The following is a 16,437-nucleotide window of genomic DNA, read 5'->3' on the forward strand; positions in this document are numbered from 1 at the left end:
ACCGCCTTCCTAACCTGCAATCTTCTTCCTGACCTCTCCGCCCCCACCCCACTCCGGCCTATCACCCTCACCTTGACCTCCCTCCACCTATCGCAATTCCAACGCCCCTCCCCCAAGTCCCTCCTCCCTACCTTTTATCTTAGCCTGCTGGACACACTTTCCTCATTCCTGAAGAAGGGCTGATGCCCGAAACGTCGATTCTCCGGTTCCTTGGCTGCTGCCTGACCTGCTGCGCTTTTCCAGCAACACATTTTCAGCTTCAAACCTTTATGTACTATAGATGAAAAATGTAACACTATTGCAATGATACGTAAAAACTGTGTATAAAGGGGCTTTTGTTACAATTCTATTGCCGCCTCAAACTTGTGCTGTGATTGCTGAATAACGAGGCTATTTTTGCCACTCACCGATTTCAGTCGTTATCTGTGCTCAATCCCACATCAGCTTTAAACAAGCCAATAAAACCTTCTGCAACCCAAATCCAGAAGTCAGCCCAGATGCTACAAGGGTTACACAAGAACATACAAAGCTACCGTTAATTTAGCAAATACTTTGTGGTCACATCCTTTACACCCAAATGATGGGAAAAAGACAGTAATGATAGCTTCTAATCAACATTGATATTATTGGATTCGACTTCTCCAAAGAAGCCTTACTTACATCTCCTGCACTGAATTGGCAAAACCTTTAAATATTGTAGAACTTGTGCTGGACAAAGTGAGATACCCATGAATCATTTTTTAAAAGTTAAGACTTTATAAGAAGGGAAGTGCATTTCCTAGGTTTGAGAAATACAATCTGAGATAGAGGTTTGTTAGATGATTCCAGAAAAAAGATGTGATAAGTTGCCTTTCCAAAAAAAACTGAAAGCCCTACCTTTAGATAATTTAAATTTGGGATTCATTTTTACAGCAGAAAAGCTCTATGAGTGAGCAGGCCATGTCACTACTGCAAAAGATTATGAATTTTAAAACTATTCATAAAATAGGTTCAAAAAGATTTAGAACAAAGAGATCCAGAAACTGGCTTAGTAATTCATATCAAAGCTAGATACAAAGATACTAAAGCAGCTTTTTACAACAAAGGAGCAATTATTCCTATGCAATTTCACTTGCATGATTTTCCACCCACATAACAATGAGGTACGAATATAGAAAGCATTATGACAATGGTTCTTCAAACTCTTACTAAAATAAGACCCTTATGAGGGAAAATAGAATTGAAATCTGGATTAAAATATCAAACATATAAGCTTGATGCAAATGACAATTCCTGAAAGAAAGACAACCAGAGCCAGATATGAAAGATGGGATAGCTTGATAAAGGAAAGAAAACTATTATTTAATAACTAGAATTTAATAAGATCCAAAAATTGCTTAAGGACATTTACCACAGTGGGAGGACAATGATCCAGAAGATTAAATAAAACACAAATGGGAAATATCTTTAAATCAATGCCTAGAAGTTATGAGTTGGATCAGATCAAAAACTCAGAATGAAAAGCTATGACAGGATTAGGCAATTTAAAAAGACAAGTTATGAATGAAGCAGACCTTTTTTTACTGAAACTAAGCTCATATAATGCACAATATGCTGAAGTGGCAATCTTAGAATGGCCACTTTTATAGGAGCTTTGGATCGACCGACACTTATTTGTATACATAGTTATTATCATTCTAGTGGCCATAATCATGATAGTTCCTTCTGGGAAATAAATGACTTTAGAAACCGTGGAAATAAACCATTACACCATGTAAGAATCCAGTCTTACACAGCAGCCAGTCTTAAGAAAGCTTAACTGGATTGTCAAAGGTAAAACTTGTCAAAGATATTAGAAACGTTGTATATTTAATATTTTTTGAGGATTTGAGGTTTGGCGCATTGTGGAAAAAATTGATTTAATTCAAGGTTTAGGGATAACTGATTTTTGTTCCAAAACAACCATTTTGGGTGTTGGAATGTTCTCTTTCTCTTTTTAAAACAACAACTTGGTTCCAGCTAATTGCTAGACTTGTTAGGTAGTCATCTGTCAGGGTTTTATGATTGCCAGAGAGCTAGTTTTTGTTTGAACAGCGTTTTGGATATGTGGGAGTTTGTACCCAGCCCACTAAAAGAAAAGAAGCTTACCAGCTCAGCTGTCCTGTCTCTGGAAAATGTTGTGCTCCCAGAATGGTACCAGCAACATTAGTTGTGCTGTTTTCATGAGAAGCCTTTGAATTTCATCTCAATATTTCTTGAATGACTGCATCTGCAAATTGCAAGTGACAAATGTATGTATCTAGTGAACAGTAGACATGTGCCAGAATGCCAACCATCTGAACATCCCACATTTATTTTGCCATCAAGAACATTCTTTACCGTGTGAATGCTATTTAGGCAAAGCTAAATAGTCATTCATAGTTTGATATTTCAAACATGGTTACGTTTGCCAAAAAATTCTTGTTATCAATCAATAATTTTGTTAGTTATTAAATAAACTTGGTAAAGGATCTTTTTGTTCTAAACCTAACATAGATATAGATACAGACATAGGTCTAATTGCCTGTGTTAGTCCAGGGCCTGAATAGCTAGAAACTGGAATGATTAACTTTTCAGCAGCCAGTCTCGATGGGGACTTGTAAGGGCAGAGAGGAGAAAAAGTGGAGTTGGAAAAAGCACAAGTCAAGCAGCATCAGAGGAGGGGACAAGTCGACATTTCAGGTTGGAACTTTTCATCAGTCCTGACGAAAGGTTCTGACCTGAAACGTCGACTCCCCCACCCCTCTGATGCTGCCTGGCCTGCTGTGGTTTTTCCAACGCCACTCTTTACCCACTCTGACTCTCCAGCACCTGCAGTCCTCACTATCTCCAACTTTTAAGGACAAGTCAAGCCGACAAAACATCTGCATAAGACAAAGGCAGGCAAAGACAAACCTGGAACTGCCCCAGGAAATGAGACTAGTTTGTGTATTGAAGCAGACTCGCCAGAGCCCCAGGTTCCTATTGTAACCATGCATGGAGAGAGGAATGTGCCCTTATCACATAGCGGATGGACACTGACAGCAGCCCCAGAGTCTTCCTGGGATCCCTTTGGATGCCAGGACCTTGACCTGGAAGGCCAGAGAACATTCTGGAAGGATGCATTTGGGAGGGTTAAGAAGGTACACTTAGTGGCCATTCCCTCAGTGATATCTCAACTTGGCCCATAGTGGAGCTCTGACAGTCTGGAGAGGGATAAACAGAGAGGGAGGTAGAGAGAGAAGATGACCACGTGGGAGATCAATTTTTGCCCAAGTTCATCAGAGCCGACTACACAGCCTGGCCAATTCAACAACATGGGTAGTATCTGCTCCTGATCTGGGAGCCAGTAGTACTTTAGATAAAGACAGCAACAAAGATTTAATGTTGTAATTGGTAGATTAATTAATGTAAGAATTGGGAGTTTTATAGCAAAAGAGCAGAGTTTTAGATAATATTCAGCTATACGGCCCCTTTTGTATCTTTAAGGTATTTTGTGAACAATATTGTGTTGTTACAAGTTGACCCCTTTGTTCATCGCACAAGTATTGTACCTTAATAAAATGAGTTTACATTGAAACTGGTCGAAGAGTCCAAAGCACAGACACCATCCCTTATCAATAAAGTTTAATTTTATGTGCTAACCCACGGAATTGTGTGATTACACTAGTAGAGAGTGCACTCTTCACATTTCAAATATAACAAAGGACATAGAAAAGGATGGTTTACATTATTTGGGGAGCAACATAGCACTGTGTACCAAATACTAGATGCACTCCAGAAATTCACCAAAGATCCTTACACAGCACAAATCTATGACAGCTACGATCTAGAGGGACCAGGGCAGCAGACACATGGGAACACCACCACCTACAAGTTTCCATCCAAGCCACTCACAATCCTGACTTGGAAATATACTTCTGTTCCTTCACTGTCGCTGAGTCAAAATTCCAGAACTCTCACCCTAATGACAGTATGGGTCTACCTACAAAACATGGACTTCAGTAGTTCAAAAAGGCAGCTCACCACCACCTTCTCAAAGGTAACTTAGGACAGGCAATCAATGCTGACCCAGCCAGCTACATCCAAATCCCACATCTCACAAGTGAATTTTAAAAAAACATCGCAGTCCTGGTGGCTAGGTAAGTCCCCAGATGAAAAACAAAATTCTGGTTGTTACAAGAGTAAAACCTGTAGAAAGCATAGGCACAGGTAGATAATAACAAGTATTGTCTTTCTTGTGGCCAAACCCACCAGCAGATCCAAACAAATATTGGCATGATCAAAATCTGGAAGACAAAACAATGATAGAACTATCCAAAGTGGGAAATACCATGCCCAGAAGGTGGAGGAATATTTTGTGGATTAACAAAACAATTGTGGGCCAAAATGCTGAAGCATTCTAAGACAAACATTGCAAAAACCACAATCTATAATCAGGCAAACAAATGTTCGACAAAATAAAACACCAATATTAATCAAAAAGACTACATTGAACCTTTATATATGATCATTTCTGATGATCATTATATCTTTTTGTATTGTGTATTCCCAAAGGTGTAACAGAACATGCACTTATTGGAGTTCATCGAGTCATTGAGTTGTGCAGCACAGACTTGTCGGTCTAACTCACCCATGCCGATCAGATATCCTGAATTAATCTAGTCCAATTTGCCAACATTTGGCCCATCTCCCTCTAAACCTTTCCTATTCATATACCCACCCAGATGCCTTTTAAATGTTGTTTTATACGAGCCTCCACCACTTCCTCTGGCAGCTCGTTCCACACACATATATACACACACAGACCGATCTCTGAGTGAAAAGATTCTCCCTTAGGTCTGTTATGGACCAGGCCAGACCCCCTCAAAACATTTCAAGAAATTAGCCTGGACCCTTACTTTGCTAGTTGGTTTAAGCATGTGTAACATGGATTTTCCAGGAGTAATGCAGCTAGTCAAACTACTTAGTTTTAAACAAAACAATTTATTTGCAAGATTACCGAATGAAACACAAAGAGAACAGATTACAGAATAACTTAACATATACAAAATCCCAACAGATTATCCCAACTTAATGATACTGTGCCAACTACTTGCAACAATCCCCATAAACACCCCTTGGCAAAAAAGGAAAAATCCAACACAGGCTCTTACAACAGAGATGTCAGAGAGCTTCAGCATGGAAAACCTTCTTCCATGCAGCTGTTTCTTGGACCAGCAGCCTCAAAACTGATTGACTACTTACTCTAAACTATCAGACTGCTAAAGCCAAACCTAACCAAACCAAACCAGAGAAAAGCTGAGCTGGGAGAACTGGGCACTCCCCTTTCATTGTACAAGTTTTTTTTAAACTTAAAAGCTTCTTCAAATAGATTACCCCAGACATTTTGAAACCTGTGTCCCTATGATCTCCTGTAAAAAAACCAAGGCCAACACAACCTTGTTAAAGGAGCAGCATCATCATAGGTCCCTTTTAAATTGTTCTCCTCTCACCTTAACCCTACGCCCTTTAGTTTTAGACTCCCCCAATCTGGGAAAAAACCTTGGTTATTCACCCTATCCATGCACCTCATGATTTTATAAGTCTTTATCCAGCTGAGGGAAAATAACCCCAGCCTATTCAGCCTCTCCCTTTAGCACAAACCCTCCAACCCTAGCAACATCCTTGTAAATCTTTTCTGAACCATTTCAAGTTTCACAACATCCTCCCTAAAGCAGGGAATTTCTCGCACTATTCCAAAAGTGGTCTAATCAATACAGCTGCAACATTTTCTCCCAACTCCTATACTCAATACTCTGACCAATAAAGGCAAGCATACCAAATGCCTTCTTCACTTTCCTACCTACCTGAGACTCCACTTTCAAGGAGCTATGAACTTGCACTCCAAGGTCTTTTTGTTCAGCAACACTCCTAAGGACCTTATCATTAAGTGTATAAGTGCTATCCTGATTTGCCTTTCCAAAATGCAGAGTGCAAAATTTTTGATGGAGAGTAATTTCTTACTGTTGGGATGTTGAGGGCATTGCACTCTGATAGACATGAAAGGAAAGAAAAAAGGATCTCCCCAGAGCAGAGTACACTTTAGCATCCTGAAGCAATAGGAATGGTGGGAAGAGAAAGCAAGGAAGTAATGAAAAGTCAGAACTTCTTTTGGTATGCAGTGGCTTGTGGAGGAACATACTACAAGATAAACACGATGCTTTAAACGATCATTCATTATGGTCAAATTTACAGTATCTCCAGTGTCTTCGCATTCATTGTTGTTTGGTAAGATTTAAAACACTTCTGACAGAGTTTTGAAATTGCATGGGATAGATTGGTACAACTAGAAGTAAAATGATAAATGAAACTTGAGCAGAAATAAAGAGAACAGCAATGACAGAAACAATTATTTATTAAAGCCTGGCCTCCTCAAATAGGACAACTGGTACAAGAAAAAGGAACCCATGGCAGGGAACATTGAGCTCATGGGAAATACCTGATGCAGCTTGTTAATGTCCACAGTGGTAAAGTGGTCAAAATTACATCTTTTGACCCGGTAGTAAGCAAATGACAAAAAACATGTCTATAAAGATTAGAACACAATGGAAACAGTCAAAACAGATGTATTCCGGTCAGACAGAACCCAGACATACAAGAGTGGAGGATAGATATGGAACAGATGATACAGAAAAATGAGCACAGCAAATAAATCACTCAATTAAAGCCTGCAGATCAGAAACAAATGCAGAAAGAGCTGAAGAAGCTCACCAGGTGTGGCAACACCTGTGAAGAGAAAGACCGAGCTGATGGTTTGAGTCCAGTGATCCTTCATCAGAACTGATGCCATCAGACCTGCTGTGTTTCTCCCACTCTTTCTGTTTTGTTTCAAAAAGGAAAGCAGTTAGAGCAGTTCCAAATGAAGGTCAGCATTCAGTGTTGGGACGTGTAGGTTGTGTTCTATATATATCAATGATTTGGATGAAAATGTAACTGGTCTGATTAGTAAGTTTGGAGATGACATGAAAATTGGTGGAGTTGTGGATAGTGAGGAAGGTTGTCAATGGATACGCCAGGATATAGATCAGTTGGAAAATTGGGAGGACAAATGGCAGATTGAGTTTAATTTGGACAAGTGTGAGGTGTTGCATTTTGGAAGGTCAAATGCAAGAGAAGAATATGCAAGGGACCCTTGGAGTGCATGTTCACAACTTCCTGAAAAGTGGCAACACAAGTGGATAACATGACAAAGAAGGTATACAGCATGCTTGCCTTCATCTATCGGGGAATTGAGAACAAAGCTGGTAAGTCATGATGAGCTATATAAAAGTTTAGTTTGGCCACATTTGGAGTATTGTATGCAGTTCTGGTCACCACACCATAGAAGGATGTGGAGATTTTGGAGAAGGTGCAAAAGAGATTTACCAGCATGTTGACTGGTTTGGAATGTTGTAGCTACAAGGAACGGTTGGACAAACTTGGGTGTTTCGTTTTAGAGTGTCAGAGGGTGAAGGGCAACCTGACAGCAGTACATAAAGTTGTGAGAAGCATAGACAGGGTGAATAGTCAAAAGATGGAGTATCAAATACAATTTTATGTTGAGAGAGAAGTGTAAAGGGCATGTGTGAGGCAGGTTTTTACACGGAGGATGAACTGCCTGGGATGCACCACCATAGAGTCAGTAGAAAAAGAGATGATAGCAATGTTGAAGAGGCATTTAGACAGACACATGAAGTGATAGGAAATGGAAGAACACAGACCATATGGAGGCAGAGGAGACCAGTTTAGAATAGCATCATAGTGAGCACAGACATGGTGCACTGAAGGCCCTGTTCCTGTGCAATACAGTTCTATTTTCCATGTTCTATTCTTATGAGACTTTGACGCCTTGTGAAAGAGTCTGGGACCACAGGTATTATCTGAGAGAAAATGGTCACACATTTAAGTCAGAGTCATAGAGTCATAGAGATGTACATCACGGAAACAGACCCTTCAGTCCAACTTGTCCATGCCGACCATATATCCCAACCTAATCTAGTCCCACCTGCCAGCTATATCCCTCCAAACCCTTCCTATTCATATACCCATCCAGATACCTTTTAAATGTTGCATTTGTACCAGCCTCCACCACTTTCTCTGGCAGCTCATTCCATACACGTACATCCCTCTGCATGAAAAAGTTGCCCCTTAGGTCTCTTTTATATCTTTCTCCTCTCACCTTAAACCTATGCCTTCTAGTTCTGGACTCCCCCACCCCAGGGAAAAGACCTTGTCTATTTACCCTATCCATGCCCCTCATGATTTTATACACCTCTATAAGGTCACTCCTCAGCCTCCGATGCTCCAGGGAAAACAGCCCTAGCCTATTCAACCTCTCCCTATAATTCAAATCCTCCAACTCTGGCAACATCCTTGTAAATCTTTTCTGAACCCTTTCAAGTTTCACAACATCTTTCTGATAGGAAGGAGACCAGAATTGCACGCAATATTCCAACAGTAGCCTAACCCAATGCCCTGTATAGCCACAACATGATCTCCCAACTCCTGTACTTAATACTCTGACCAATAAAGGAAAGCATACCTTCTTCACTAACCTATCTACTTGCAACTCCGCTTTCAAGGAGCTATGAATCTGCACTCCAAGGTCTCTTTGGAGCACTCCCTAGGACCTTACCATGAAGTGTATATGCCTTGCTAAGATTTGCTTTCCCAAAATGCAACACCTCTCATTTATCTAAATTAAACTCCATCTGCCACTTCTCAGCCCATTGGCCCATCTAATCAAGATCCCATTGTAATCTGAGGTAACCTTCTTCACTGGCCACTACACCTCCAATTTTGGTGTCATCTGCAAACTTACTAACTGTACTTCTTATGCTCACATCCAAATCATTTATATAAATGATGAAAAGTAGTGGACCCAGCACCGATCCTTGTGACACTCCACTGGTCACAGGCCTCCAGTCTGAAAAGCAACCCTCCACCACCACCCTCTGTCTTCTACCTTTGAGCCAGTTCTGTATCCAAGTGGTTAGTTCTCCCGAATTCCGTGAGATCTAACCTTGCTAACCAGTCTCCTATGGGGAGCCTTATCGAATGCCTTACTGAAGTCCATATCGATCACATCTACCGCTCTGCCCTCATCAATCCATTTTGTTACTTCTTCAAAAACTCAATCAAGTTGAGGAACGTTTTTCTTTCAGAAGATAGTCAGTTTGTTTTACACTTTTCATCCTAGAGGGCTGTTAATACTGGGTCATTAAACATATTCAAGGTTGAGATAGATACATTTTTAATCAGCAACTGAACACAAGTTATGGGGGCAGTTCAAGGTTGCCTGACATGGGTTACAAATTTGCAGATTTCTGTAAAAGTTATAGAAAATAATGAAGAGCCAGGTACCTTACATGCCCAAATATTGCAGAGCTATACCACAATTGATAGTTTCTCTGCTGTTGGAAAAATCAGTTCTGATGGTTCGGATGAAGCCATTGGTCCCAAAGGACAACTGCCAAAAGTGGGTACTAAAGTCAAATATTTACCAGAAGGAGCTAGTCAATGGAGAAATGTGACTATTATAAGTAGAGCAGGGAAGTCTACTGTGTGATGGTGCTGCTCCTTTAACAAGGTTATGGTGTCCTTGGTTTTTTTTCCAGGAGGTCTTAAAAACACAGGTTCTGAAACATCTGAGCTTGGATGGGCTTTAGGGCCAATTTGATTTCAGCTAAAAGATACTGCCTCAGACAAAAGGCTTTTCAGGTTAAAAAAAAAAACACTTGTACAATGAAAAGGGAGTGACCAGTTCTCCAGCTCAGCTTTTCTCTGGTTTGGTTTGGCTAGTCACTGAAAGCAGTCAGACAGTTGTGAAGCTGCTGGACCCAAGAGAAACAGGTCCATGTTGACCCTCCCTCTCTCTGACTTCTCTCCTGTAAGACCCTGTGATTGATTTTACCTTTTGGGCCAAGGGCTGTTTATGGGGATTGTTTCATGTATTGGGAACAATATCATCAAATTGGGATAGTCTGTTGAGTTTTTGGATAGGTTAAGTTACTCCATAGGAGAAAGTGAGGACTGCAGATGGTAGCGATCAGAGTTGAAAAGTGTGGCGCTGGAAAAGTACAGCAGGTCAGGCAGCATCCGAGGAGCAGGAGAATTGATATTTCGAGCATAAGCCCTTCATCAGGAATTATTCAGTATTCTGTTCTCTTTTGTTTGTGTTTCATTTGGTAATCTTGTAAATTTGTTTAAAACGAAGTGGTTTGACCAGTTGCAGCCCTCCTGGAATATCCGTGTCACACCTGTTTAGAACAACCAGCAAAGTTTAGGCCTGGGCTACTTTCTTGAAATGTTTTGAGGGGGTCTGGCCTGGTCCATAACAACTGGAAAATATAAATGCTGAATGTATGCAGAGGTGGAGGAGCAGGAGGAGTTGCCCATTGATTGGGAACTTGGAGTACATCGATAGATATTAAGAAAACACAGTGTAAGCTCCATCAATGGATCCAGGAATGAACATGCCCCAGGAAGCAATCATAAATCATCAAAGGGAATCCTATTAATAGGAATGGGAGGTCAAAACAATAGCAGTCCAGAAAGAGACAGAAAGCCAGATAGAGTATTTAGTTTAACTAGGACAAGAAATATATTATAAACCAGGAATACCACCAGGAGCAAAGTCCATTTGGAATCATAGAGTTGTACAGCTTTGGTCCAGCTTGTCCATGCCAACCAGCTATCCTAAATTAATCTAGTGCCATTTACCAGCATTTAGCCCTTATCCCTCTAAACCCTACCTATTCATATATCCATCCAGGTGACTTTTAAATGTTGCAATTGTACCAGCCTCTACCACTTCCTCTGGCTGCTCATTCCATATACACACTACCTTCTGCGTGAAAATTTTGCCCCTTCGATCCCTTTAAATCTTTGCCCGCTAAAAGTAAACCTATGCCCTCTAGATGTATGCTCCCCTACCCTGGGAAATAGGCCTTGGCCATTCACCCTGATGAAGGGCTTATGCCTGAAATGTCGAGTCTCCTGCTCCTCAGATGCTGCCTGACCTGCTTTTCCAGCGCTACACTTTTTGTCATTCACCTTATCCATGCCCCTCATGATTTTATAAACCTCTGTAAGGTCACCCTTTCAGCCTCTGATGTTACAGGAAAAACAGTCCCAGCCAATTCTGCCTCTCCGAATAGCTCAAACCCTCCAACCTCAGCAACATGCTTGTAAATCTTTTCTGAATTCTTTCAAGTTTCACAACATGTTTCCTATAGCTGGGGGTGGGGCAAAATGAATGCAATATTCTAAAGGTAGCCTAACCAATGTCGTGCCGAGTTGTAACATCACCTTCCAACTCTTACACTCAATGCACTGACCAATAAAAGTAAGCAAGCCAAATGCCTTTGTCACTACCTTATCTGCCTGTGACACCATCTTCAAGGAACTATGAACCTATACCCCAAGGTCTCTCTCTGTTCGGCAACACATCCAGGACTCTTCCATTAACTGTGTAAGTCCTAACCTGACTTGCCTTATAAAAATGCAACACCTCACAAATATTTAAATTAAACTGCATCTGCCACTGCTCAGCCCATCAGCTGATTTGATCAAGACCCCATTGTACTCTGAGACAACCTTCTTCATTGTTCACTCCACCATCTATTTTGGTGTCATCCACAAACTCACTAACCACATTTCCTATATTCACATCCAAATCATTTATATAAATGACAAAATCTTCATGAACATTAACAAACTGTAAGACAAGTTCATAAAAGTTCAACAATGGCAATAAACAGAACTTGAGAGAATTTGGGGTGCACATCGAAGTGACAGATAGGGGACAACTAGCCCTACCAAATGTGGTTAGGCACCAAATATATGTTCCCTGATGGGATTTTTAAGATGAAACTGGGTGATAAAAATATAACAATATCTTTACTGATAGGAGGAAAAGACAACTTTGAAAGATTTCCTGGCTTTCTTAGTAATACATTTTGAGAGTCTAGATCAATTGTGTTAAGGCTGCATTTCTTCAGGGAGATCAACTTAACAGGGAAGTGAATCTTCAACATCCAAAAGAGGCACCAAATGCAGTGGGGACACTCTGTATGTTAAATAAATGTGTGTATGTCCTAAATATTGTCTCTAGACTTTAATACTTCTCAGTAATTCGGTCTTATTAAATTTGGAATGTCTTCAGTTAAAAGTAGACCATGCTATGTTTTATTGACACGATAAGTGAAGAAACTCCACAGAGACTGGCATGACTTTAGTACTGCCTCTTCAGATTCAGCTCTCAGAGCCTCAGTTTCTATGACACTCCCTTTTTATCAGTCAGCCAGGGCTCCCTGATTGGACTAGATTAACGGCCCCAATCAGTTAACTCACATTCTATTACAATCACTACATTCCTCCCCCTTTGAGTTCAAAATCATAGGCTGGCTCTTTTTCATGGAAAGCCTCCTGGGGTGTTTTAGCACTGTGTCAGGTTCCGCTGACTATATGTCCAATACAGGCGGTGTGTAATGCAAGGGGGCTCGCCTCTCGTGCTAAGCTGCATCTCAGTAGAATTTCACTGTCTTTTTTCAGCAGCAAAGGCATTAAGGTGGTAACATCTGTAATGTCCGTCTCTGATTCTCAGGACTCGTCAATGCTTGATGGAGAGGGTAAACTCAGCAGCCTTTCTAACTAGGTAAAAACAATGACTGCAGATGCTGATGATGGGCTTTTGCCCGAAACGTTGATTTTGCCTGTCCTCGGATGCTGCCTGAATTGCTGTGCTCTTCCAGCACCACTGATCCAGAGCCTTTCTAACTGTTCCAAAGAGCAGAGCATGTTTTGCCACCACACTGTTTGTGAATTCACAGCTTTCATTTGGTCCACATTCTTGTTGCAGATCATTGCACCAATCGAACTTTATACATCACCGATCTTGATCTTGCGTTGACCATGCCTCTTACACATGGTCACTTCATCCCCTGTACCAAACTATCTTTCTTCCTTGGCAGAGTTGGGTGTCCGGTGTTGACATTCCTGAAGTCGTTTCACCCTCTCCCTACCAAGTTCAGGATGATCAGTGTCTTCTATCCACTAGCAACTCTGCCAGAGCTATCCCTGTAGTTGCATGAGGGGTAGTCCTAGAATCAAATAAGAACTTATAGAAACATAGAAACATAGAACAATACAGCGCAGTACAGGCCCTTGGGCCCTCGATGTTGCGCCGACCTAGAATCAAATAAGAACTGTGACAGCTTGGTATCTACAGAGGCTGTAGGCTGTTTCTTCAAGCTAGACTTCAAAGTTTGGACTGCTCTCTCTGATTGGCCATTGGATAGAGCTGTCCTTATATGTCTAATACCTTCTACTTTAGGAAATGCCCAAACTCTCTGCGGGTAAACGATGGCCCATTATCTATGACCAACACTTCCAGGACTGACTGTATTGAAAAATGTGTATGAAGCTTTTGCCTTTGTTATCTCCATGCTTGACGAATGGACACAATGCATGAGCCCAATCATACCTACTATGTCTAAGAACGTTGAAACCATAAAAGGGTTGACACACAACCGAGTCAAAGATTTTCCTGGCCATTCCTATAGATGTGGGAGAGCTGCTGGCAGTAATATTTGTCCTTGTTGGCACTCTGGGCACTACCCCACCAATGCGGATGTGACTGCATCCAGACCTTACCACCAGACATAATTTCTCACCTACATCTTCATTTTGGAGATCTCTGGATGGCCCTGGTAGAGGTCAACCAGTATTTAGCAGTGATCTTTGCTAGGGACAATCACTCTTACTCCCCATAATAATATGCTGTCCTCTACTGTGAGCTGGTGTCTCTTAGTCTAAAAAGGTTTCAATTCTAGTTGTGATTGCCTTTTGGTTTCCCCCATCACCACGAGTTGTTTCAGTTTTGGAAGGACTGGAAATTTTGCATCAAAAGTCTTATATTGTCAGCTGTGATTGGGAGCGTGTCCAGAAGATTTGATATCATTACAGACTCTTCAATTGGTGGTGTGTCTGCTAATGTGAGGCAGCTCAATTCATCTGCATTCACTACTCGGCCTCTGGATAGTGTTCCAACTTGTAATTGTAAGCACATGGCATTAGAGCCCATTGCTGAACGTGGCCTGAAGCAATGGGCAGCACTGCCTTGTCCTCCTTATGCAGACCAAGTAGGGGTTTCATCCATAAAGGTATTGGTGGAACTTCCGATTTCAAATATCATCGCCAATCCTTCTATCTCTATGTGGGTGTATTTATGCACTGCATTAGCCAAAGTCCTAAATGCATATACTATTGGCATTCCTCTCCATCGGTCCACCTATGAGCTAATGCCACCCTGATGCCATACAGGGAGGCATTACAAGTCAATACCAGATCTTTCTTGGGATCATAGAGTGTCAATACCTTAGAGAATGATAGCTGTTTCTTTACTTCACTGAAAGTTAAGGCTTGTCTATGCAAATATTTTCAAGGCTGACCCTTTATTTAGGAGTGGATGCAAAGGTGCCAGGATGGAGGCCAAGTGATGATGAACTTTCCATAATAATTTACCAGCCCAAGAAATGACCTAAGCTTCTGGACAGATGTGGAAGTCTTTGATCACGCTCACTTTATCTTCCAACAGGTCTAACCCAGACTTGTTGGCTTTGTATCCCAAGTAAGTAATTTGGGGGCCAGGGAATACACATTTTTATACATATGCTGGCCTTGGAAAAACACCTTAGGACTATATCCAAGCACTCTAAGTGTTCTTTATTAGTTTTCTCTGTTATCAGGACATCATCATCCAAGTAAATGGTGACCTGAGGTAAACCTTGCAAAATGTTCTCCATCGTCCACCGAAAAATTGAACAGGCTGACAATATCCCAAATGGCTGCCTCGTATATTGGTACAAACCCTTATGGCTATTAATTTAGCACACTTCTGGGAATCCTTGTCTAAATACAATTGCAAGTAAACCTGGTTCATGTCCAGCTTCATGAAGGACAGCCCCCTTACTAGCTTTGTGTATAAATCCTCTATTCGAGGGACTAGATATTTATTCAGCTGTGAAAAGTGGTCTATTATTTGTTTAAAATCCCCATAAAGGCAAACCAAGTCGTTGGGCTTCACTATCAGATTGGCTGGTGCTGCCCATTCCACAAGTTGGACTGGGTTTGATGATCTCTTCATTTTCCAGCGTTCTGATTTCTGCCTCTACTTTTGCCCGTAAAGCAAATGGCACTGGGTGGATCTTACACACTCATGGAATTGCTTCCTGGTCAACATGCAAGGCTTGGCTCCTCTGATAGTCCCTCAACCTTCCCTGAAGATATCCGTGTGTTTAATTAGGAGTTCGCTCAGACAGCCATTTTCTTATGAAAAACTATTGAGCCAATCAAGGTGAATCTCTCACAAACAATTTCACCCCAACAAGCTTGGGCCCAAGCCTTTTATTACAATTCAGCTGGTAACTGAACAAGTTGCTTTCATAAGACACCGGAACCAAAATTGTACCCTTAATCTGTAAAGTCTCTCTGTATAGGTTCTCTGCCTAGCCGAGTTCTTGCACAAAGTTAAGAACTGGAGTCCAGAGCAAATTTTGTTAAAATTTGGCTTTGCAATCACTGAAACAGCCATGCCAGTATCGAACTCCATTGGAACCGGGTGACCATTTAACCAGCCATTTATTTTGATTGTTTCTGATTTTGATGTTGCTAAACAATTTAACTGATACAAACCAAATGTAGGTGGACTTGCCAGGGTATGAACTCACCTGGTTACCCTTCTGGATACTGGCCAATGAGGTATCTTACTCCTTTTAGGTTGAGTAGGACACTTTTCTGTCTTGAGTCCACATACTGGCAGCAAGTACAATTGCTTGCCAGCCAGGATCCTGAAGAAAATTTTAACCATTTGGTTGAGGCAAGGTATTGCTGTGGGCTGACCTAGAGTCCCTCAGATCAGGGTATGTCTTGAGTGAGGCTATGCAATTGCCTGCCAAGGGCTGAAGGGCCTGTTCTGCACTGTATTGTTCTATTGCGCTCAAATGATGATCCCCAAGCTCAGTCAGACTGGTGAGAGTGTCCACTTCCATCAAAATACCATGCATTCTCATATGCTCACCTTGCCGCATTTTCCAATGATAAAGTGAGTTGTAGGCCTGTTTGGGGTGGTTCAGGTAGTAGGCATTTTTGCATACTTACATAATTAATTCCACATACCAAACGGTCTCTCAGCATCTCATTAAGAGTTAAATAGAAGTCACAGTCTTCTGCCACTTGTCTTAACCTAGTCGGAAATTCTGATACGGATTTTGCTGGTTCTCAACTTGCCAAGTAAAAACAATAGTATTTCAGAATTAGAGGAGGTTTGGGGTTGTAATATTCCTTCATATGTCTGTCAAAGGACAGCATGGTAGCTGAGTGATTAGCATTGCTGCCTCACAGCACCAGGGTCCCAGG

This window comes from Chiloscyllium plagiosum, chromosome 28, assembly GCF_004010195.1.
Source record: "Chiloscyllium plagiosum isolate BGI_BamShark_2017 chromosome 28, ASM401019v2, whole genome shotgun sequence".
Classification (NCBI taxonomy): domain Eukaryota; kingdom Metazoa; phylum Chordata; class Chondrichthyes; order Orectolobiformes; family Hemiscylliidae; genus Chiloscyllium; species Chiloscyllium plagiosum.